General features: G+C 36.6%; 1 pseudogene; it reads right to left on the reverse strand.

The window, feature by feature from the left end:
* Window positions 1-893: 893 nt before the first annotated feature.
* LOC111551959 lies at window positions 894-1,995 on the reverse strand (annotated as a pseudogene).
* Window positions 1,996-25,846: the final 23,851 nt, after the last annotated feature.

Here is a 25,846-nt window from a genome sequence, read left to right on the forward strand (position 1 = left end):
GTAGTTACTATGACCAAAAATAGATGGTCTGTGAAACCCAATGGCTGTATACAATGTTACCTCAAACAAATACTTCTGATGGTTCAGGGGTGCAGACAGGTAACTGATACTGAAATACCATTTCCAGAGCTGGATGTCTAGCTTATCTCTGAAGTCAGATTTTAGTTTTTTCTCTTTATGAACTTATTAGTGCATCTTTTTTATACCCATGTCTCACATGATATGTCAGTGTGAATATTTCCAAACTGAAATGTATTTTAAAAAGGAAAGATTGATAGAGCTTATTCTTGTTTGGTTCATGAATTTGACACTCTATCATTGAATTGGATTGGCTTTGAGTCTTGTGGTTTGTGGTTAGAGTCCCCCTCAAAATCCCCAATTTTAAGGGCCTAAAATCCATCTCTTTTATCCTCTCTATCTCTTTGCTTAGAGACCACACTCATAATAAGCAGGTACCAGAGATGCTTTCCACTCTTTTTTTCCCCCTCGGTGTACTAATCTGTTCCTCTCTCTTCTTTCCCCCCAAAAATTCCAGTTATTTTTTGTGTTATGAACAGATCTAGTCAGTGTAATCAGATTTTTCTGCATGTGTAATTATTTTATCAAAATAAAATTTCCCACAAGACTCTTCTCCATCAACTCTGAAATTGTGGGTCTGACAACATACCCAAAGAAAGCTCTTGAAAATCACCTCCTAAAATTTGGAAGAAAATATGGCCAAGTCTTTCCTATAACATTTACTGCACTACAAATGAATAAAGAACAATTTATGTTTTAAAAGGTGACCAATACAACAGTTGAGATCAGGAAATTAATGTTTTAGTGCCCTTTGCTCAGTTTTAGCCAGCATGCTACAGTCCACTTTTTGTTTACTTTGGGGGTTTGGGGAGGGCTCAAAGTGGGGCATTGTCATCCTTCTGCGGAATTTTATTTTCCTCAAAGTTTTGGTTCATATCAGTGAGTACTATTGCTGTTATGTAAATTAAATGAGACATCATCTGTCTGTGCGCCAGCAATGCCTTTCATCTTTATGTTCTTTTTCTACTCTGTCTCTTTTCAGCGATTTCAAAAATGCACTCTTTTTACCATTGTGCATTTGTGTCAGTTTGGTTAGACAAGGCTGCTGATTAAGTTTGTCAACAGGCAAAGAGGAGTTTGAGTGATGAGCCTCTTTCACTGAATTTGTTGATGGACTAAAATTCTTGGCAGTTGATTTAAAAGCATTAAAGTTGCCAATACTATATGTAGACTCACAGGGAAAAGAGGTCCCAACTTTATTCTCTTTAGTTGGGCCTTTCCATTGTGTAGGTTTTGTAGGTAGAGCAGCAGATTTATAGACTAAATCTTTGTAAACACTTGAATGAGCTCCATTCTTACCTGGCTGTTACTGAAGATGTCCCACTACTGGCTGTGAATCTATTATTTTGTATTACCCAGCTTGATGACCAGAGCTCAATACATTGGCCCTCAATACCTTGAGTAATGCCTTGGAGCTCTAGTTTTAGGATTCGGAGGTATTCCCACACACCAGGAGCTAAAGCTCTGTTCTGATTTGGTTCTCCCTCATGTTCAGGATTTAAAGATAGAAAATCCTCAGCTTCAAATGGTTTGCAATCACTCTTGTTTTCTTTCCTCCTCGTTTCATTGTCAGGGATGTTGTTTTCATGTGGACCTTGTCTTTTTCCAGAATGGAAAATACTGCTATAAGAACAGGAACTTCTACCATGGTATCTCCCTTGATGATTTATGTGTCCAGTACCATTTCTTCCATATATGCCATCCATTTTATTCTTTCCATATAAAGTTACCTCCATTAATACATCCAACACCGGAATCAAAGTCATCTGAAGAGTTGTGTTGTTGATAATTTACATCATAACAATTTTATGTCCGTGAAAAGTTTTCAGAATGCTTCTCAAAATCCAATAACAATTTTGTTGATGATGGTGGAGTAGGAAAATGAAGGCAGGATGGAGCAAAGTCACACTGTGCCATTTATATCCAGCCTCTCCAACTCAGTGAAACAAGGCTTCAACACCTCATGGCAAGTCCAAATTCCAACAGGACTGCACAGGAAGGTGTTGGTTTTTTCTCTGTAATATTTATGTGATCCAGTTAAATTTATTTTCTTCTGAAATAATATCCAAGTTGTTCAAAGATACTTAACCTATGACTATTTGACATAAAGTCACTTTAAATCACCTACCCATACTTCTGTTTTAAAGTTTTTTTAAATATAATTTTATATGTAATCTATATATAATTTTTTTAAAAAGAAAGAAAATCAATAATCTTGTGTTGGGCTGTATTGAACATTATTTCTTTGTAAATGAATGTTGTAGAAATGAGGACTTTGGTTGATCCCACATTTACTTTCTTTCTTTTGTCATATATAGAAAACACACACATGTGTGTGTATGTGTGTGTGTGTGTGTGTTTTCTATATATGACAAAAGAAAGAAAGAAAACACACACACGTGTGTGTATGTGTGTGTGTGTGTGTGTGTGTTTTCTTTAGAGATAGATTCTTGCTAGTTGCCCAGGCTGGTCTCAAACCCCTGGCTTCAAGTGATGCTCCTGCCTCGGCCTCTCAAAATGCTGAAATTATAGGCATGTGCCACCATACCTGTACCTGTTTTAAAGTTTTTATATGGCTATCTCCAGAATTAGCCAAGTTTCTTAGATTTAAGATCAAAGTCTTCTTAATATTCCATGCACTTATCACTATTGTCCTTATCTACTCCACGTGAAATATCTAATTTATGAGCTAAATAGAAAAAACAAAAAGAAAATTTTACATCTGAAGAGCATTCTTAAACATCAGCATAAACGGAGACACATATAGCTATCTCAATACTACCACGCTGCTGGGAAGCTGCAACATCTTAAACCTCCACATATATATAATGGAAAAATCTTTGTATTCTTTCAATGTCTTCATTTAGAAAAGCTGTCCCATTGTGACATGAAAAGGACGGAGGTCAACCTCCTAAAACTTTTCATAAAAGTAAAAATAAACTGCCATGAAACTTTAGCAATATCTAAACTGCTGCAACTACTCATTACACAAATCAAACATATCTTACGGTTTTGGCTGAAGAACACCAACAACAGGAGAAGTGTTGGAGTAGGTAAGAAAATATCATCAGCTGAAATACTTTAACCAGTTATGTAATTTGTTTGAACCAAAATACTGAAGAAATGCCTGTGTCTCTTTTTAAGTACCTTGCTGAACTGTTCACTACTATCAATTCACTTCAGAGACAATTCTTGCCAATTTTAAAACTTTTCGGGCAAAGTTACAAAAAATCATAATTCCAAAATGGACACTTGAAATATCTAGGACCTTTTACATAAAACCTAGAAGATGATCTTCATATCTGAAGGGGCAGCAGGAAAGACTTCTGGCCTAAGAAACTGCTCATGCCCTATGGGGAAAATAAAAGAGCTCTGCTTCTCTCTTCTGAATTTGTTTTGTTCAACCTCAGGGTCTCTCTGTTCATCTCTTATTTTGGGGCTATAGGAACAAGTATCCCTGCTCTACCTATTACACATTTTGACTGGCGTAGTTACCTGGGCATTGGGTAATTGCTGTTATATACTTCGGACGGAGATCAGAGAGCAGTTTTTGACCCTTTCTATGCCTGTGCTTTTTATGGTATATAAAATTTATTCTGTTTGGAGTTGAAAATTTTGACTACAATGTATTCAAATAAATTAGGAAAGATATTTCAATTCATATGATAGGCATGAACAAATGAACTTCCTCTGACACTAGACATTTTCAACACTATTACAGTCTGCATTTAAAGAGGTACAAATAACAGTATCATATCCATTAGTACTTATGTATTAGGCACTCATTTGTACATGACACTGAGCTAGGAGCTGTGAAGCATTAGAAATTGTGTATCTCAAGGTCCTCACTGTCAAGGAATTGACAGTTGGATTGATTAGAGAAGACTTAAAAATGTCACAAACATTGGAGAATTCACTGTATTTTAACTTGGAGCTTACTCTCCCACTTTCGTCCTTGGTATGACTGATCTGCAGAATGCTAATATAGAATATTGCAAAACCATATGAGCGCCTGTGTTACACATCTATAAATGCCTTCTTCATCTGGCATTTCAGAGGTACTCTTACTTATTCTAATCAATTTCTTTTCCCAGTTCTTATCACAACTATTTCACATCTTTATCACTTTTCTTGGGTCCTCTTGTTTGCCTTAATTCTTTGTGATTTTATTGTCATTTATTTCCTGACTTATGTTTATCAATGCATCATCTTATTCTGTATTAAAGGAAGACATACTTTTTCTGAACTCTATTAGCTGATAGTTTTATCATTTACTCATCATTTCATCATTTACTCAGACAATCAGGCAGGTCATCTTGGTACCATCTTTGACCCTCCACTTTTCCTCTTCTCCATGTCTGATTTGTATAAGCGATGCCGTCCATTTAGGATCTGAGGGTAAAAAAAGTTAACATGGGACCAGACAAAAAAGAAGTATTGGAATAATACTTGGCTGTGTTGACAAAATTTGTTCTGGAAACCAATGTTTGAATATTCTTGCCTTTGTTTCTTTTTTTCAGTGTTTTTAGCTGTGAATAATTGTTACATGCATGTTCTTTGCTTACAGTCATCTCCTGAGGTGGGAGTTGTTTCTTTCTATCCTGATGACCTGAGGTTCCCTCCATGTCTGGACTTGGTTATAATTAACTTGATTCATATGAGTCATATCAGTTTTTTAAATTGGCCTCTATGCCTCTGTTTCTTTATTCTGACTTAAGTCACCTACATTGCCTTATTCCAGCCTCTATATTCCCCTTGTAGTTTGGTTTTTGTTCCTCCGATGTTGGCTTTGATATGATTTTTGTTTTTGCTCTTGGATATGCTTCCTTTAAATGTCTTATTCTCCCCCACTGTTGGAATAACTGCCCACTAACTTGTCTTCTGCCTCCAGTCTTGCCTATTCCTTCAGCTTTCACATTAGTACTATCCACCTGCAATTTCTTGTTCATGCAATATAAGATCTTTCACACGTCAGTTTCTACTTGCATCTCTGTCTGCTCTCCAAATGCACAATTTTCCTGCTGTATTATTGTACTATTCACTGTGGCCCAGCAAGTTTGGATTTGGCACCATTTGAGAGAGTCTAGGAATGGTCTATTCTTTCTCATCTGAAGAAAAACAAATAACAATACAAAGGCACACTATAATGATGAGCAAAGAACACTGAAATAATTTTGTAATAAGGAAATGTAAAAGCCAAAACAAAACCATAAAATGTCTAGGTAATCAAGTGATGCTATAAGAGTAATGACATATCAATTTCAACTGTCAAATTGATATAAAATTTTAAAATAACAAATCTAGTATAGATGATGTTTGATTGTGGGTAATTTCATAGACATGAACAATTGTCTTCTCTCTTGCATCATTAATTTTCTCTCACTAGAAAGAAGAAAAGAACTTTGAATAGCTCAAAGAATCTTGCCAGAGAAGAAACAAAGTTAGAGACTCTAATTATTTGATTTCAAGAATTACTACAGAGCTACAGCAATCAAGACAGAGTGGTACTGACATGAAAACAGACAAATAGATCCCTGCAACAGAATGAAATTCCATAAATAGACATAAATGAACAATCAATTGATTTCTGAAAAGGTTGCAAATCCATTTCAATTCAATTCAATGGGTAAAGAAAAGTCTTTTCAACAAATAGGCCTATAAGAACTGGTACATAAGGGGAAAAAGGAACTTTGACATTCCTCTTATGCTGCACCCAAAATTAATTTGAATGAAATGTGAACTTAACATAAAAACTAAAATTGTAAAATTTCTAGAGGAGAAAGCTTCTTTCATAAAAAGAAAAGCGTCTACAATATCTTCGCAATCTGGGGGTGGGCAGAGATTTCTTAGTGAGGACACTGAAAGCATCCTAACTGTAATGGAAAGAAAAATATATTTACCTTGAGGGGTGGAGGAAGATGGTTGAATAGAAGCCCACACTGTTTGTCCTTCCCACTGGTACACCAAATTTTAACAACTATCTGCATATAGAGAAACATCATCACAAGAACCAAAAATCAGGTGAGCAACCACAGTACTCAATTTTAACTCCATATTGTGGAAAGAGGCATTGATGAGGGCAGGAGAGACAGTCTTGAGTTGCTGAAGCCACCCGTCCCGTCCCTCATTCCCTAGCAGCAGCTGTATGGCATGCAGAGAGAATCTGTGCACTTTGGAAAGGAGAGTGCAGTGGCTGGGGGACTTGACATTGAACTCAGTGCTGCTCTGTCACAGTGGGGAATAAAGCTGTGCTGGGCTCAGGCAGCACCCGTGCACAGAGAAAACAATTGGACCAGCTCTAGCTAGAGGGGAACCGCCCATCTCAGCAGCAGAACTTGAGTTTCTTGGCAAGCCTTGCCACTGTGGGCTAAAGTGCTTTGTACTTCCAGGTAAACTTGAAAGGCAGTGCAGGACACAAGGACTACAATTTCTAGGTAACTTCTGGTGCTAGTCTAGGCTTAGAGCCTAGTGGTATGTGACCTAGGGAAACACCAGCTGGCTCAGCTAAGAAAGTGCCTGCCCCATCCCTCCCCCAACCCCAGGTAGTGCAGCTCACAGCAACAAAGGTAACTCCTTCCTTCTCTTAAGGAGTGGTGAGTAAAGAGTAAAGAGGACTTTGTCTTGCATCTTGGATACTAGCTGAGCCATAATAGGATAGGGCACTGGGCAAAGCTGTGCAGCCCCTATTCCAGGCCCTAGCTCCTCCCTGACAGTTCTAGACATTCGTGGATGGTCCAAAAAGAAATGCACTGTCTTGAAGAAAAGGACCCAGTCCTGTCAGTACTCATTATTTGCTGACTTACGAAGCTTTGGGTCCTGAGTAACCCACAACACCCAGGGAGTACACCATGGGCCTTGGCCTCTGAGATATGCTGGCTTCAGGGGTGACACCGCACATTCGCAGATGTGGTGGTTATGGTGACTCTTTCTATTTGAGAGAAGCAGAAGGAAAAGTAAAGGGAACTTTGTCTTGCACCGTACGTACCAGTGCTTGGCCACAGTGGGACAGAACAAAAAGCAGACCCTTAATTAGGGTCCCTGAGTTCAGGCCTAGGCTCCTGCACAGCATTTCTGGACCTGCCCTGGGCCAGAGGGGAGCCCACTGCCCTGAAGGGTGAGTCCCAGGCCTGGCAGCGTTCACCACAAGCTGACAGAACAGCCCTTGGGCTTTAGGTGAACATTGGCAGTGGCCTGGCAGAACCCCCTGTCAAATGATGGTGGTGACCACAGGGAGAGGCTTCTCTGTCTTTGGAATGGGGAAGGAAGAGTAGGAAGGACTTTGTGTTGTGGTTTGAGTACCAGCTTAGCCACAGTAGAATAGAACATCTGGTAAATTGCTAAGATTTTTGACTCCAATCCCTGGATCCCATACGGTATCTCTGGTCAGGCCCAGGGCCTCAGGTAACTCATGAAGGGAAGGGCCTTGGGCAAGGCCCAGTGCTTTGCTGGCTTCAGGTCTCACCCAGCACAGTTCCAGTGGTGGTGGCCACAAAGGTAATTGCATCACTATACTCCCAGTACCAGGTGGCTTAGCACAAAGAGAGAGACTCTATTTGTTTGGAAGAAAATAAGGGAAAAGCATAAGAGTCTCTGCCTGGTAATCAGACAATCCCTCTAGAGCTTATCCAAGACCACTAACGCAGTACCTCTAGAAGTCTGCAAAAACCAGAGCATTATTGGCCAAGTCCCTTTGAATACCTGGAAAGCCTTCCCAAGGAGGACAGGTACAAACAAGCCCAGACTGTGAAGACTACAATAAATACCTAACTCTTCAATGCCTAGACACTGACTAACATCTACAAGCATCAACACCATTCAGGAAAACATGACCTCACCAAATGAACTAAATAAATCATCAGGAACCAATCCTGGAAAGACAGACATATATGACCTTTCAGACAGAGAATTCAAAATAGTTGTGTTGAGGAAACTCAAAGAAATTCAAGATAACACAGAGAAGGAATTCAGAATTCTATCAGATAAATTTAATGAAGAGATTGAAATAATTAAAAAGAATCAAGCAGAAATTCTAGAGTTCAAAAATGCAACTGACATGCTGAAGAATGCATCAGTCTCTTAATAGCAGAATTGATCTGGCAGAAGAAAGAATTAGTGAGCTTGAAGATAGGCTGTTTGAAAATACATAGTCAGAGGAGACAAAAGTAAAAAGAAGAAAAACAACAAGGCACACCTACAGGATATGAAAAATTGCCTCAAAAGGACAAATCTAAGAGTTACTGGCCTTAAAGAGAAGATAGAGAAAGAGAGGAATAAAAAGATTATTCAAAGGACTATTATCAGAGAACTTCCCAAACCTAGAGAAACATATCAACATTCAAGTACAAGAAGATTATAGAACACCAATCAGTTTTAACCCAAAGAAGACTATCCCCAGGCACTTAATAGTCAAATTCCCAAAGGTTACGGATAGAGAAAAGGACTTTGTGCTGTGGTTTGATTACCAGCTTAGCCACAGTAGAATAGAACATCCACAAAATTGCTAAAGTTTTTGACTCCAATCCCTGAATCCCATACAGCATCTCTGTTCAGGCCCAGGGCCTTAGGTAAGTCACCACCATGAAGGGAAGGACTCTGGGCAAGGTCTAGAGCTAAAAGCAGCAAGAGAAAAGACATAAATAACATAAAATGGAGCTCCAAAATGTCTGGCAGCCAACGTTTCAAACCTTACAAGCCAGAAGAGAGTGGCATGACATATTTAAAGTACAGAAGGAAAAAGCTTTTACCCCTCTAATAGTATATCCAGTGAAAATATCCCTTCAAGTATGAAGGAGAAATAAAAACCTTTCCAGACAAACAAAAGATGAAGAATTTAATCAACACCAGATTTGTCCTAAAAGAAATGCTAAAGGAAATTTTTCAATCTGAAAGAAAAGGACATTAATCAGCAAGAAGAAATCATCTGAAGGTACAAAACTCGCTGGTAATAGTTAAGTACATAGAAAAACACAGAACAGTATAACACTGTAATTTTGATTGTGTAACCTACTCTTCTCTTAAGTAGAAAGACTAAACGATGAACCAATCAAAAATAACTAAAACAGCATTTCAGGTACAATAAGACATAAAGAGGAGCAACAAAATGTTAAAGAGCTGGGGGATGAAGTTAAAATGTAGAGTTTTTAATAGTTTTCTTTTTGTGTTTGTTTATGCAATCAGTGTTAACTTGTCATCAGTTTAAAATAATGAATTATAAGACAGTATTTGTAAGCCTTGTGGTAACCTCAAGTTGAAAAACATACAATGGATACACAAAAAACAAAAATCAAGAAATTAAAGAATACCACCAGAGAAAATCATCTTCACTAAAAGGAAGACAGGAAGAAAGGAAAGAGGAGAAGACTACAAAACAACCAGGAAACAACAAAATGGCAAGAGTAAGTCCCTACTTATCAATAATAACATTAAATGTAAAGGGACTAAACTCTCAAATCAAAAGACATAAACTGGCTAAATGGATGAAAAAACGAGACCCACGTCTCTGTTGCCAACAGAAAACATACATACTTCATCTATAAAGATATACATAGACTGAAAATAAAGGGATGGAAAAATATATTCCATGCTAATGGAAACCAAAAAAACAGCAGGAGTAGCTACACTTATGTCAGACAAAATAGATTTCAAGACAAAAACTGCAAGGAGAGACAAAGAAGGTCATTGTATAATAATAAATGGGTCAATTCAGCAAGTGTACGTAACAATTGTAAATAGATATGCACCCAACAGTGGAGCACCCAGATAAATAATTATATTAGGTTTGGGGTACATGTGAAAGTTTGTTACATAAACTCATGTGACAAAGGTTTGTTGTGCAGATTATTTCATCACCCAGGTATTAAGCCCAGTACCCAATAGTTATCTTTTCTGCACCTCTTCGTCCTCTCACCCTCCCCCATCAAGTAGACTCCAGTGTCTGTTGTTCCCTTCTTTGTGTTCATGATTTCACATCATTTAACTCCCACTTATAAATGAGAACATGCAGTATACGATTTTCTGTTCACGTGTTAAGGATAATAGTCTCCAGTTTCATACATGCTCCCATAAAAGACATGATGGTGTTCTTTTTTACGGCTGCATAGTATTCCATGGTGAGTGTGTGTGTGTATATATATATACATATATATGCATATATATACACGTATATATACGTATATATATATACGTATATATGTATATATATATATACACACACATATATATACGTGTATATATATATACACACACACATATATATATATACATACCATGTTTTCTTTATCTAATCTCTCACTGCTGGGCATTTAGGTTGATTCCGTGTCTTTGCTATCGTAAATAGTGCTGCAATGAACATTTGCATGCATGTCTTATGGTAAAATGATTTATATTCCTCTGGGTATATGACCAGTAAAAGGATTGTTTGAATGGTAGTTTTGCTTTTATCTCTTTGAGGAATTGCCATACTGTAAAGCCAATATATTAGAGCTAAAGAGAGAGAGAGACTCCAAAACAATAATAGTTGGAGACTTCAACATCCCACTTGCAGCATTGGACAGATCTCCATGACAGAAAGTCAACAACATCGGATTTAATCTGTACTATAGAACCAATGGATCTAATATATATTTACAGAACATTTAATCCAATGGCTGCAGAATACACATTTTTCTCCTCGGCACAGAGATCATTCTAAAGATTAGACCATATGTTGTCACAAAACAAGTCTTAAAACATTCACAAACATTGAAATGATATCAAGCATCTTCTCCAATCTCAATGGAATTAAACTAAAAATCAATAGGAATTTTGGAAACTATACAAACATAGAAATTAAATAATAGAATCCTGAATAACCAGTGGGCCAATGAGGAAATTTAAAAAGAAATTTTAAAAATTTCTTGAAACAAGTGGTAATAGAAACACAACATACTAAAACCTGTGGGATTCAGTGAAAGCAGTACTAAGAGGTAAATTTATAGCTATATGTGCCTACATCAAAATAACTTCAAATAAATAAGCTAATGGTGCATCTTAAAGAACTGGAAAAGCAAGAGTGAATTGAACTGAAAACGACAATACAAAAGACCAATAAAACAAAAAGTTGGTTTTTGAAAAAGCTAAACAAAATTGACAAACGTTTAGCCAGACAAACTAAGACAAAAAGACAGAAGAGCCAAATAAATAAAATGAGAGATGAAACTGGAGACATTACAATTGATACCACAGAAATTCAAAGGATCATTAATGGCCACTATGAACAACTATATGCCAATAAATTGGAAAATCTAGAAGAAATGGACAAATTCCTGGACACATACAACTTACCAAGATTGAACCATGAAGAAATCCAAAACCTGAACAGAACAATAACAAGTAACAAGATTGAAGCTGTAATAAAAATTCTTCCAGTAAAGAAAAGCCTGGGACTCAATGGCTTTACAGGAAAAATCTAAAGACCACCAAAAACCTGATAAACAAATTTGGTAAAGTTGTAGGATACAAAATCAACATGAAAAAATTGGTAGAATTTCTATATACCAAAAGCAAACAGTTTGAAAAAGAAATTAAAATTGTAATCCCATTTACAAGAGCCATAAATAAAATTAAATGTCTAGGAATTAACCAAAGAAGTAAAAGATCTCTACAATAAAAACTATGAAACACTGATGAAAGAAATTGAAGAGGACAGACAAAAAATGGAAAACTATTCCATATTCATGGATTCAAAGAAATCAATATTGTTAAACTGTCCATACTACCCAAAACAGTCTGCAGATTCAATGCAATAACTCTCATAATATCAATGATATTCTTCATAGAATAGAAAAATACAATCTTAAAATTTATGTAGAATCACTAAAGATCCAGAATAGGGAAAGCTATTCTAATGAAAAAGAGCAGAACTGGAGGAATCACATGACCTGACTTCAAACTATACTACAGAGGTATAGTAATCAAAACAGCATGGTACTGACATAAAAGACATAAAAACAGACACACAGACCAATGGAACAGAATACAGAACCCAGAAACAAATCCACGCATCTACAGTGAACTCATTTTCGACAAAGAAGCCAAGAACACACAATGAGAAAAAGACAGTCAATAAACGGTGCTGGCAAAACTGGACATCCATATGCAGAAGAATGAAACTGGACTCCCATCTCTTGACATTTATAAAAGTAAAATCAAAATGAATTAAAGACATAAATTGAAGACCTCAGCCTATGAAACTACTACAAGGAAACATTGTGGAAAAATCTCCAGAACATTGCTCTGGGCAAAATTTCTTGAGTAATACCCCACAAGCACAGGCAACCAAAGCAAAAATGGACAAATGAGATCACATCAAGTTAAAAATCTTCTGCATAGCAAACAGGCAATAAAGTGAAGAGACAACTCATAAAATGGGAGAAAACATCTGCAAGCTACTCATCTGACAAGGCATTAATAACCAGAATATATAAGGAACTCAAATAACTCTAGGGGAAAAATCTAATATTCTGATTAAAAAATTGCCAAAAAAAAAAAATTGAGTAGATGTTTCCAAAGACACACAAATGACAAATAGGCATATGAGAAGATGCTTAACATCACTGATTACCAAAGAAGTGGAAATCAAAACTACAATGAGATTTTATCTCATCACAATTAAAATGGCTTTTATCCAAAAGTCAGCCAATAATAATGTTGGTGAGGATATAGAGAAAAGGGAACCCTCATAAACTGTTGATGTGAATATAAATTAGTACAATCACTATGGAGAACAGTTTGGAGAGTCCTCCAAAACTAAAAATAGAGCTACCATAGGATCCAACAATCCCACATCTGTATATATACGCCTCAAAAAGGAAATCACTGTATCAGAGAGATATCTGCACTCCCATGATTGTTGCAGCACTGTTCACAATAGCTAAGATTTGGAAGCAACCTAAGTGTCCATCAGCAGATGAATGGACAAAGAAAATGTGGTACATATACACAGATTACTAGTCATTTGCAACAATATGGATGGAGCTGAAGGTAATTCTATTAAGTGAAATAAGCCAGACACAGAAAGACAAACACTGCATGTTCTCACATATTTGTGGGATCTAAAAATCAAAACAATTGAACTCATAGAGATAGAGAATAGAAAGATGGTTACCAGAGACTGAGAAGGGTCGTAGGCAGGGTAGGGGGAGGCGGGGATGATAAATGGGCACAAAAAGTTTAGTTAGAAAGAATGAATAAGACCTAGTGTTTGATAGCACAACATAGGGGCTATAGTAAATAATTAAACATTTTAACTAAAATAGTATAATTGGATTGTTTGTAACACAAAGGATAAGTGCTTGAGGGGATGAATATCCAATCTTCCATCACGTGATTATTACACGTTGTATGCCTGTACTCAAAAGTATCTTATGTACCTCATAAATATATATACCTACTACATTCTCAAAATTTAAAAAGTTTAGTAAAATAAGAAATTGATCTCATTGAAATTAATATGTAAAGAACTACAGCACAATAATAAAAAGCTAAGCAGCTTGAAGAAAATAGGCAAAAGCTTGAACAGACTTCTGTGAAAGAGGATATTCAAATGGCCAATAAGCAAGTGAAAAGGTACTCAGAATCATTAATAATCAGGAAAATGCAGATTAAGTCCATAGCAAATTGCCATTTTATTCCCACTGAAATTAAAAAGATCAATAACAACAAATATTAGTGATGAGATAGTGCAACAGGAATTCTCACTTTGGAAAACTGTAAGGTGTTTTTTTTTTTTTTTTAATTTTACTTTAAATTCTGGGATACATGTGCAGAACATGCAGGTTTGTTACATAGGTATACATGTGCCATGGTGGTTTGCTGCACTTATCAACCCATCATCTAGGTTTTAAGCCCTGCATGCATTAGGTATTTGTCCTAATGCTCTCCCTTCCCTTGCTCCCCACCCCCTGACAGGCCCTGGTGTGTGATGTTCCTGTCTCTGTGTCCATGTGTTCTCATTGTTCAACTCCCACTTATGAGTGAGAACATGTGGTATTTGGTTTTCTGTTCCTTTGTTAGTTTGCTGAGAATGATGCTTTCCAGCTTCATCCATGTCCCTGCAAAGGACATGAACTCATTCTTTTTTATGGCTGCACAGCATTCCATGGTTTATATGTGCCACATTTTCTTTATCCAGTCTACCATTGATGGGCAATTGGGTTGGTTCCAAGTCTTTGTTATTGTAAATAGTGCTGCAGTAAACACATGTGTGCATGTGTCTTTATAGAACAATTTGTAATCCTTTGGGTATACACCCAGTAATGGGATTACTGAGTCAAATGGTATTCCTGGTTCTAGATCCTTGAAGAATCATCACACTGTCTTCCACAATGGTTGAACCAATTTACACTCCCACCAACAGTATAAAAGCATTCCTATTCCTCTACAGCCTCAATAGCATCTGTTGTTTCCTGACTTTTTAATAATTGTCATTCTAACTGGCATGAGATGGTATCTCATTGTTGTTTTGATTTGCATTTCTCTAATGAACAACGATGGTAAGCTTTTTTTCATGTTTGTTTGTAACATAAATGTCTTCTTTTGAGAAATGCCTGTTCATATCCTTTGCCCACTTTTTGATGGGATTGTTTTTTCCTTGTAAATTTGTTTAAGTTTCCTGTAGATTTTGGATATTAGACCTTTCTCAGATGGATAGATTGCAAAAATTTTCTCCCATTCTGTAGGTTGCCTGTTCACTCTGATGATAGTTTCTTTTGCTATGCAGAAGCTCTTTAGTTTAATTAGATCCCATTTGTCAATTTTGGCTTTTGTTGCAATTTCTTTTGGTGTTTTAGTCATAAAGTCTTTGCCCATGCCTATGTCCTGAATGGTATTGCCTAGGTTTTCTTCTAGAGTTTTTATGGTTTTAGGTTTTTAAGTTGTTTTTTAAAATATTAAACATAAATTTAACTTATGTCCCAGTAATTCTATTCTTAGGTATTTACCCAAGAGAATTGAAAACATATGTCCATAAAAGACTTGCATAAGACTGTTCATAACAAGATTATTCATAATAGCCTAAAGTAGAAACAACATAACTATTCATCAACAGGAAAACAGATAAATAAATTGTGGTACAGAAATACAAACTACCATCAGAGAATACTATAAACACCTCTACGCAAATCAACTAGAAAATTTAGAAGAAATGGATAATTTCCTGGACACTTACACTCGAGTCCCAAGACTAAACCAGGAAGAAGCGGAATCCCTGAATAGACCAATAGCAGGCTCTGAAATTGAGGCAATAATTAATAGCCTACCAACCAAAAAAAGTCCAGGACCAGATGGATTCACAGCGGAATTCTACCAGAGGTACAAGGAGGAGCTGGTACCATTCCTTCTGAAACTATTCCAACCAACAGAAAAAGAGGGAATCCTCCCTAACTCATTTTATGAGGCCAACATCATCCTGATACCAAAGCCTGGCAGAGACACAACAAAAAAAGAGAATTTTAGACCAATATCCCTGATAAACATCGATGCAAAAATCCTCAATAAAATACTGGCAAACTGGATTCAGCAGCATATCAAAAAACTTATCCACCATGATCAAGTGGGCTTCATCCCTGGGATACAAGGCTGGTTCAACATACACAAATCAATAAACGTATTCCAGCATATAAACAGAACCAAAGACAAAAACCACATGATTATCTCAACAGATGCAGAAAAGGCCTTTGACAAAATTCAACAGCCCTTCATGCTAAAAATGCTCAATAAATTCGGTATTGATGGAACGTATCTCAAAATAAATAAGAGCGATTTATGACAAACCCACAGCCAATATCATACTGAATGGGCAAAAACTGGAAAAATTCCCTTTGAAAACTGGCACAAGACAGGGATGCCCTCTCTCACCACTCCTATTCAACATAGTGTTGGAAGTTCTGGCTAGGGCAATCAGGCAAGAGAAAGAAATAAAGCGTATTCAGTTAGGAAAAGAAGAAGTCAAACTGTCCCTGTTTGCAGATGACATGATTGTATATTTAGAAAACCCCATTGTCTCAGCCCAAAATCTCCTTAAGCTGATAAGCAACTTCAGCAAAGTCTCAGGATACAAAATTAATGTGCAAAAATCACAAGCATTCTTATACACCAGTAACAGACAAACAGAGAGCCAAATCATGAATGAACTTCCATTTACAATTGCTTCAAAGAGAATAAAATACCGAGGAATCCAACTTACAAGGGATGTAAAGGACCTCTTCAAAGAGAACTACAAACCACTGCTCAGCGAAATAAAAGAGGACACAAACACATGGAAGAACATACCATGCTCATGGATAGGAAGAATCAATATCGTGAAAATGGCCATACTGCCCAAGGTAATTTATAGATTCACTGCCATCCCCATCAAGCTATCAATGAGTTTCTTCACAGAATTGGAAAAAACTGCTTTAAAGTTCATATGGAACCAAAAAAGAGCCTGCATTTCCAAGGCAATCCTAAGTCAAAAGAACAAAGCTGGAGGCATCACGATATCTGACTTCAAACTATACTACAAGGCTACAGTAACCAAAACAGCATGGTACTGGTACCAAAACAGAGATATAGACCAATGGAACAGAACAGAGTCCTCAGAAATAATACCACACATCTACAGCCATCTGATCTTTGATAAACATGAGAAAAACAAGAAATGGGGAAAGGATTCCCTATTTAATAAATGGTGCTGGGAAAATTGGCTAGCCATAAGTAGAAAGCTGAAACTGGATCCTTTCCTTACTCCTTATACAAAAATTAATTCAAGATGGATTAGAGACTTAAATGTTAGACCTAATACCATAAAAACCCTAGAAGAAAACCTAGGGAATACCATTCAGGACATAGGCATGGGCAAGGACTTCATGTCTAAAACACCAAAAGCAATGGCAACAAAAGCCAAAATTGACAAATGGGATCTAATTAAACTAAAGAGCTTCTGCACAGCAAAAGAAACTACCATCAGAGTGAACAGGCAACCTACAGAATGGGAGAACATTTTTGCAATCTACTCATCAGACAAAGGGCTAATATCCAGAACCTACAAAGAACTCAAACAAATTTACAAGAAAAAACAAACAACCCCATCAAAAAGTGGGCAAAGGATATGAACAGACATTTCTCAAAAGAAGACATTCATACAACCAACAGACACATGAAAAAATGCTCATCATCACAGGCCATCAGATAAATGCAAATCAAAACCATAATGAGATACCATCTCACACCAGTTAGAATGGCAATCATTAAAAAGTCAGGAAACAACAGGTGCTGGAGAGGATGTGGAGAAATAGGAACACTTTTACACTGTCGGTGGGATTGTAAACTAATTCAACCATTATGGAAAACAGTATGGCAATTCCTCACGGATCTAGAACTAGAAGTACCATATGACCCAGCCATCCCATTAGTGGGTATATACCCAAAGGATTATAAATCATGCTGCTATAAAGATACATGCACACGTATATTTATTGCAGCACTATTCACAATAGCAAAGACTTGGAATCAACCCAAATGTCCATTTGTGACAGACTGGATTAAGAAAATGTGGCACATATACACCATGGAATACTATGCAGCCATAAAAAAGGATAAGTTTGTGTCCTTTGTAGGGACATGGATGCAGCTGGAAACCATCATCCTCAGCAAACTATCACAAGAAGAGAAAACCAAACACCGCATGTTCTCACTCATAGGTGGGAACTGAACAATAAGATCACTTGGACTTGGGAAGGGGAACATCACACACCGGGGCCTATCATGGGGAGAGGGGAGGGAGGAGGGATTGCATTGGGAGTTACACCTGATGTAAATGATGAGTTGATGTGTGCTGACGAGTTGATGGGTGCAGCACACCAACATGGCACAAGTATACATATGTAACAAACCTGCACGTTATGCACATGTACCCTAGAACTTAAAGTATAATAATAAAAAAAAAAAAGAAACCCCCCCCCAAAAAAATAAATAAATTGTGGTATAGTAATCCAATGAAACACTAATTAGGAACAAGAAGGAAAAAACTACAGACACGTGAGACAACATGAAGGAACTTCAAAATTCTTTTGTCTAGTACAAGAAGCCAAACAAAAAAGATTACATATTGCTTGGAAGCAACATATGTCAATTCTGTTGTTATTCCACTGGTCAAAGCAAAGGTGGCTGTATCTACATTCAACAGAGCAGGGATGTATATCCCACAAGGGAAGCATGGAATATTTCTAAAAATAATTCAATTTATCACACTTAGATTATGGTATAGGAGAACTCTCCAATTGTAGAAATTATCGTTTCATATTTTGAAGATATTTTTCCCTAGTTTTCATGTATCCTTTGACTAGATTTTGACAATGTGGACCAGCAATATTTTTTAGTTCTTGTTTTCTATAAATACATTTATTAAAACTTTTATGGTTTTACCAGGATTCTCCCCACTTTAATACTGCACTATTAAAAATTCTCCCATATTTTTGGTAGTTTATCTGTAACTTCATTTTATGTTTAAATCTTTGATCTATTTTGGATCCACCTGCAATTTGTGTGGTGGTGGGATGGGAAGTGACTTTGTTTTTTATGAGTCTTTTGTATGTTTTTCATTTTAATAGATTAGTTCAGCCTATTTGCATGAATTAGATTTTAATTATGATTGCACTTACTTCTATCATAATACTTTATGTTATGTTTCTGTTTTTAGATTCTTTTGATTTTCCTTTTTAATCTTTATAACTGATCTGTGTTTATTTTAATTTGCATATTTCTTCTGATCATTTGGCAGTTTCATATTTTTTCCTGGTGTTTACATTTATACCCAACCTTTATTTAAAATATGTTTTTTCCAAAGCTTTTGTTTAATTACTTTTTGGGGGGTACAGAGTGATATTTTGATACATGTATACAATGTGTAAGGAGCAAATTAGAATAATTATCATTTGTGTTGGGAACATTCAAAATCCTCTCTTCTAGCTGTTTGAACATGTATAATAAATTATTGTCAACTCTATTCAGTCTACAACATCACAGTACTAGTTAAAACATTTAATCCACTATTTCTTTAGACAATATCCATGGCTATGAGTTATAACATAATTCCTCCTTTTATACTTCTTCACTGCCAGTTTTAATAGATTTTATGATTTTCCTTAGTATCTACTATAACTTTAAATATACTTTTATCTTTATTACTTGATTCAATAGCTTTTAATATATATTTTGATGCATGCTCAGGTATGGAAAGTGAAGAAATCAACATATTTATACTATTTCCTACCTTTTCTCATTGCTTCAGTTATGATTTTCATTTGTTACATTATTTCCAGATTATCAGGATTTTTGTCTTATATTTGTCCCTTAACCATAATCCCCCTATTATTTTGAGGCTTGGTCCTATAAAGTGACATCAATACTCAGTGCCAATCTTTTTGGAGTAATCTACTAATTCATTAATTGTTTGGCTGAAGAAGGTGGTTTCTCTTTTTTAGAAACAGAGTTTTACTCTGTTGCCCAAGCTGGAGTGTAGTGGAGGGGTCTCAGTTCACTGCAACCTCCACCTCCTGGATTCAAGTGATTCTCCCGCCTCAGCCTCCCAAGTAACTGGGATTACAGGCACCCACCACCATGCCTGGCTAATTTTTATATTTTTAGTAGAGACAGGGTTTCACCGGCTAGGCGTCTCTCAAACTCCTGACCTCAACTGATCCTCCCGCCTCGGCCTCCCAAAGTGCTGGGATTACAGGTATGAACCACCATACTGGCTGAGACAAAAATCTTTTTTCTTTTTAAGACAGAATCCCATTCTTGTAGCTCAGGCTGGAGTGCAACAGCATGATCTCGGCTCACTGCAACCTCTGCCTCCTGGGTTCAAGTGATTCTCCTGCCTCAGTGTCCCGAGTAGCTGGGATTACAGGTGTGCACCACCATGCCCAGCTAACTTTTGTTATTTTTAGTAGAGATGGGGTTTCTCCATGTGGGTCAGGCTGGTCTCGAACTCCTGACCTCAGGTGACCCGACTGCCTTGGCCTCCCAAAGTGCTGGGATTATAGGTGTGAGCCACCATTCCTGGCCCTGTACACATTTTTTAACACTCACTGATGAGTGAGAACATGCAATATTTGGCTTTCTGTGCCTGGTTCATTTCACTTAAGATAATGAACTTCAGTTCCATCTATGTTGCTGCAAAAGACTCAATCTCATTCTTTTTTATGGCCGAATAGTAATATTATTCCATCGTGTGTGTGTGTGTGTGTGTATCACATTTTAAAAAAATCAATTGATCCATTGTTGGACACTGAGGCTGATTCTATTTATTTGCTGTTGTGAATAGTGCTGCAACAAACACAGAAGTGCAGGTGTCATTTTGATATAATGATTTCTTTTCCTTTGGGTAGATACCCAGTAGTGGGATTGCTGGATCAAATGGTAGTTTTATTTTTAGTTCTTCGAGAAATTTTCATACTGTTTTTCATAGAGGTTGAGCTTTCATATCTTTTTGTAACCTTTTTGTTTCATGATTTGGAAATGTAGAATTCTCTAGTTTGATCAAAGATAGATGCATATTTCTGTTTCATATATTTCTTATAGAACACAAAATGCAAAATTTATTCCACCATGATTAAATCTGAAGTTCCTCTAGGCCCATCTTCATATAACCTATTCTACAAAAGTGTTCAGTGGAACAAAAATGTCTTAATTTTAACATGGTTCCCCCAAATTGGACAGTAGTTGTTTCTAAGTAGGAAATTCTTTTCCTCTTTCTCTTGTATGTATGCAAATACTTAAATCAATATTTATGTGTATTTTTATTTAGAAAATAAATGAAAAAAACTGTAAAATATTGATTGTGACAATTTCTTCATGATTGGAACAAATGAAATGCAAAATTTTGTAGGTATACCAGGTTCTAAGAAAATATTAAGCATCTAGCAGGAGATTAATATCAAATGGGGAAAGAGATAGGAAAGTCAAGGTGTAAAACTGAAGTCCACAGATAGGCAAGTTGGGGGATAAATGGGTGATTGTTGTGAAAGGAGAGATGAGGTCAAGGAGCTTTGTTTACCTTTGAAGCAGCATTTCTGGGCCATGCTGAAAGATTACACATGAGTGTTTTGGTCTAGTTTAAGAGGCAGTGTAACAAGCATGCCATCTATCTGGAAAATCCAGCATGGAAAATTATTATTGATTCTTTATAGCGCAAATATTACCACTTCTCGTTACCTTTCTGACCACCACCATCTCTGTATTCCACTCTGCTTTCCTCTTATTTATCTTTTGGCTTCCCCGGCTGTTCAAATATGTATCTATTATAGTACTTAACAGGTACATTAAAATATGTTTGTTTCCTTTTTTAGATTATGAACTCTTTGAAGGTTAGGATTTAATGTTACACTTTTCAATTCCTTGCACACAGCTTGACATTTACTAAGTTTTTAATAAAGTTCACACATTTTATTGACATGGTATTTTATGTAGTATTAAATGTCCTGGCATGATGGATGTCTTATGAGTTTGATGATGGCTAGTTCAAAGTCTCCAATGCATCAGTTTTAATTTTTGCAGTGATACTTGAAATATCTGTATACATTTGGAGTTTCTGTTATTTATACACTTAGAGCTATTTAATATAATTACAGGTATTTTAGTTATAAAGACACATCTCATTCATTGCAAGCCCTTTGGACAATTCTGTGGAAAAATTCTAATTATAAGGAAAGTTTTAGAAAATAAAATTATGGCATGTAAAACTTTCATTGCTTGCCCTTCATGCAATTTTCAATCAATCTGAGGAATTGTAGCTTCACTCAACATGGATTAACCTAAGTTTCCTCAGGCTGTGTCTAACTCATGGCAACGGATGAGTTGCAGAATGATTCTAAGAGTTACTTTCCAATGTTCTGATAACCTGCATTCTGAACACACTATGTACATTGGCAAAGATGCGTGACTTGCTTTATGCTCTCCTAATAAATAATACTGAATGCTTACTATTGCCAGACACTGCTAAAAGTTTTACACACAAATTGTCAATTCTGATTTCTCATTTTATTGATATAAAACTTGGGGAGATTAAGTAGTGTGCTTAACCCCACCGTACTGGCAAGTGGATAAACTGACAGTGTGTCCCCAAAGCCCATATTCTTAGATACTATGCTATTCCACCTCCCTGGAGGATGAATACAAAATGGCTACTGAATTGGACTCAAACAGTTAAAAATATGTTTAGTCATACTTATGAAATCTCAAAGTCAGCCCTGAACAGACTCAGAGGTGTCTTGGCAAGTGATATAACTTAGAAATTTTGCAATTACTATGCAGAGCATCACGTAGCCAGTCTTGAACTCCTCTGACCTGTGTGCTTGAACTTTCGATCCCTTGTAAAATGGCTCAGGATGTTTATAAATTGGAAGAAGCCTCAGTAGTATGGCCTTTTATGACCCATTTTTCTGCCTCTATTGGAATAATGGATATGAGGCTGAGGAGTGCCAAAAAGTTGAAGACCATTTAATAGCAATCTTGTTGCGGGGCATAGAGAGTGGGGTGTGTGTGTAGGTGTTATGAAATTCTTTAATTTTCATTAAAAAACTCTTAAAAATATTCAGTTCATAACTGTAAATCTAGCCATAAATTTAACAAGGACATTTTCACCTGTTTGGTTTTGTAAATGTCAATGGAGTTTCAGCGTTAGAAATGGTTCAGATGTTTGTAGGAGGCAGGTATTAGCTTGCATATATTTATATTTGTAATAGGAAAATGAAATCATTTTTAAAGACTATTTTTTAAAACATGGAAACAAAAATCTCCTAGACTACTGAAATCCTAGAGTGTTAATATGAACATATGGTTATAAATTTTTGTATTTTTACACACTTTAAACCTGAAATATAATTTTTTGATGTAAGATCAAAGTAAGAAACTAATCAGGCAAATAAACTGATTAACTATATTAAAAATATAGCATCTGGGCATGGTGGCTCACAACTGTAATCCCAGCACTTTGGGAGGCTAAGGCGGGCAGATCGTTTGAGATCAGGAGTTCAGACCAACCTGGCCAACATGGTGAAACCCCATCTCTACTAAAAAACACAAAAATTATTCGGGCATGATGGCGCACACCTGTAATCCCAGCTACTCAGGAGGCTGAGGCAGGAGAATCACTTGAACCTGGGAGGCAAAAATTGCAGTGAGCCAAGATCACGCCACTGCACTCCAGCATGGTAGCAAATATTTTGTTAAAAACAAAATATGCCTTATGCCTGTAATCCCAGCACTTTGGGAGGCTGAGGCAGGTGGATCACCTGAGGTCGGGAGTTCGAGACCAGCCTGACCAACATGGTGAAATCCTGTCCCTACTAAAAATACAACAATTAGCTGGGCATGGTGGCACACGCCTGTAATCTCAGCTACTTGGGAGGCTGAAGCAGGATAATCGCTTGAACCCGGGAGACAGAGATTGTGCTGAGTGGAGATTGCACCATTGCACTCCGGTCTGGCCAACAAAAGTGAAACTCCATCTCAAAAAAAAAAAAAAAAAAAATATATATATATATATATATATGTATATATATGCCAACACATGGGCTATCATGAATGACCCTGTATATTCTCCTTCTCATTCTTTTGACAATATATGCTATGCCTACACATAAAAGAGAAATCAACAGAGATGGAGGGAGAAGGGCATGGGATATTGGAGCACATCTAGCTTTCAGATTGACACAATGCTTCAGGGGTGTGAAAAGCAGCTAGGAGAAAGGTGATTTCCCGCTTTCAAGGCCTCTTTTTTGTGGGGCAAAGGATGAACAGCAACTCCTGCTGCTGGCAGGAAAGTGGCTACTTGATCTGAAAGAATGCCAATCCAGTGAATCAGAGAGTATAAAACCTACCACACTTAGATGAGAAGATACTTCCACATATGAGTATGTGGAATGACTGTGGAGTACCCATTTGTAGAATTATTAAGCCCTACATTAGATCTGCTATAATAATAGAATCTTGCTCTTGGATCTACAACATTACTAGATTATTATTCTGAGCCAGGGGCACCTATTGACTATAATGAATGTTCCCTCTGCATTCAGAATGTGTGAAGGAGATCCAGGCAAGGTTTTCACCTATTCTAGCCAGTTGTTACAAATAGGTCTTTAGGAGTTCCTCTAATGCATCACCATAGTGATGGAGCTGAGGATAGAATGGAAGATAGATCAGTATATAAAAAATTTGAATCATTCAATCAGTTACTACTTACTCAGCACCTATAATGTGTGCCTTGATGCAAGGGAAGATTTCATTCTTGAAACCATCTGTGAAAACTGAAAGATGCAGTTTAGTGAAGCGATTAAGAATTTGGGTTCAAATCTTGGTTGCAGCACTTACAGGTTGTTAATCTTAGGCAAGTTTTTCAGCCCTTCCATACCTTGCTTTATTTGCCAAATGAAGAAACACACTTGTTCTGCTACAACATGTACTTCTATAATGTGAATTGGCTCATTCATGATTGGTAAATGAGGAGGGGATACTGTCAGAGTAATGCAGTAACTGTCAGTTCATATGAGGTTTTTCTCTGCACGTTCATGGTTTGCATCATTAAATACCAGTAACTAAACACAAAGTATATTGAAGCCCTGGATGCAGCAAACTGTGGGGGAATGCAGGGCTGTGAGTGCTGCAGAGTAACTGCCTGCCCACTCCTCCCCTTGGGTCAGTCTTACCACATGATCTGGGTGGAGGTGATTGTTTCCATGACTCTTCCTGACTTTGTTACATACAGTTTTGGCAAGCAGCCTCCATCCTCTCTTGGAGTCAAGCAGACTCCACATTTTACAAAAGGGCAAAGTCTTGTGTTTTCTATAATATTTCTTTTACATGATTGAGAAGTAGGAAAACTACATCTAAACTATCACATCTTTATTAGGTATTTATCATTTTTTAAATATGAGCTATATTTAAGTAATTAATACTGTGCTTAGAAAGCTGCATAAGTTGTGAATGGTCTGCTCCTAACCCTATCTTCACCGTGAACCTTGCTAGTTTTAGTATAAAATTTTGCAGAATGTGATGCTTTTTAGGAATGTGTATATTGCATTATGGTGGAAAAACCTAAATGCTTATTTGTAAATGTTAGATGAAACTGATACTCAATAAAATTTGCTATTACAAAAGGAAATATTTAACTTAAATTTCCCTGACTACATGATGTGCTGAATCAGAGTCACCTGAACTTATGTTGTTGCCTAATTTGGGGAAGGGGAGGAGAGCACATCAAAGACATTGTGTATCTCTGTATTATAATTTCTTGGTGGATGGATGTAAGTCCCTTGTTTTAACACCACCAATGATTTACCATCTTCAACACTCAATTTTCTTATCTGTAAAATGGAGGAAATGAAACCAATTCCACGCGGGTATTTTGAGAATAAAATGAATAATGTAAATCAGTTGTTCTTTCACTTTTTCCACTGGTGGAATACCTAGAAGTGTATTTTTGTTTTTTTACAAAATGAAATGAAATGTTTTGTTTTTACAACATTACCATGAAATGTTGATATATAAAATAAAATAACCAAGCATATAATTTTGTGGTATAACTAACTCACAAGACAATACAGTGTCCAGTGGTGGTAAGCACAATTGGTTAGGCAACACTTATTGAAGACAAAATTTGAGAAAATTCTGTCCATTTAATTCACCTTATTGGGAAAAGAAGTCCTACGGGTCTATTTTTGTGGTTTTACAACCTTAGTCATTTCGTAGAGTT

Source organism: Piliocolobus tephrosceles, chromosome 3 (genome assembly GCF_002776525.5).
Source record: "Piliocolobus tephrosceles isolate RC106 chromosome 3, ASM277652v3, whole genome shotgun sequence".
Taxonomy (NCBI): domain Eukaryota; kingdom Metazoa; phylum Chordata; class Mammalia; order Primates; family Cercopithecidae; genus Piliocolobus; species Piliocolobus tephrosceles.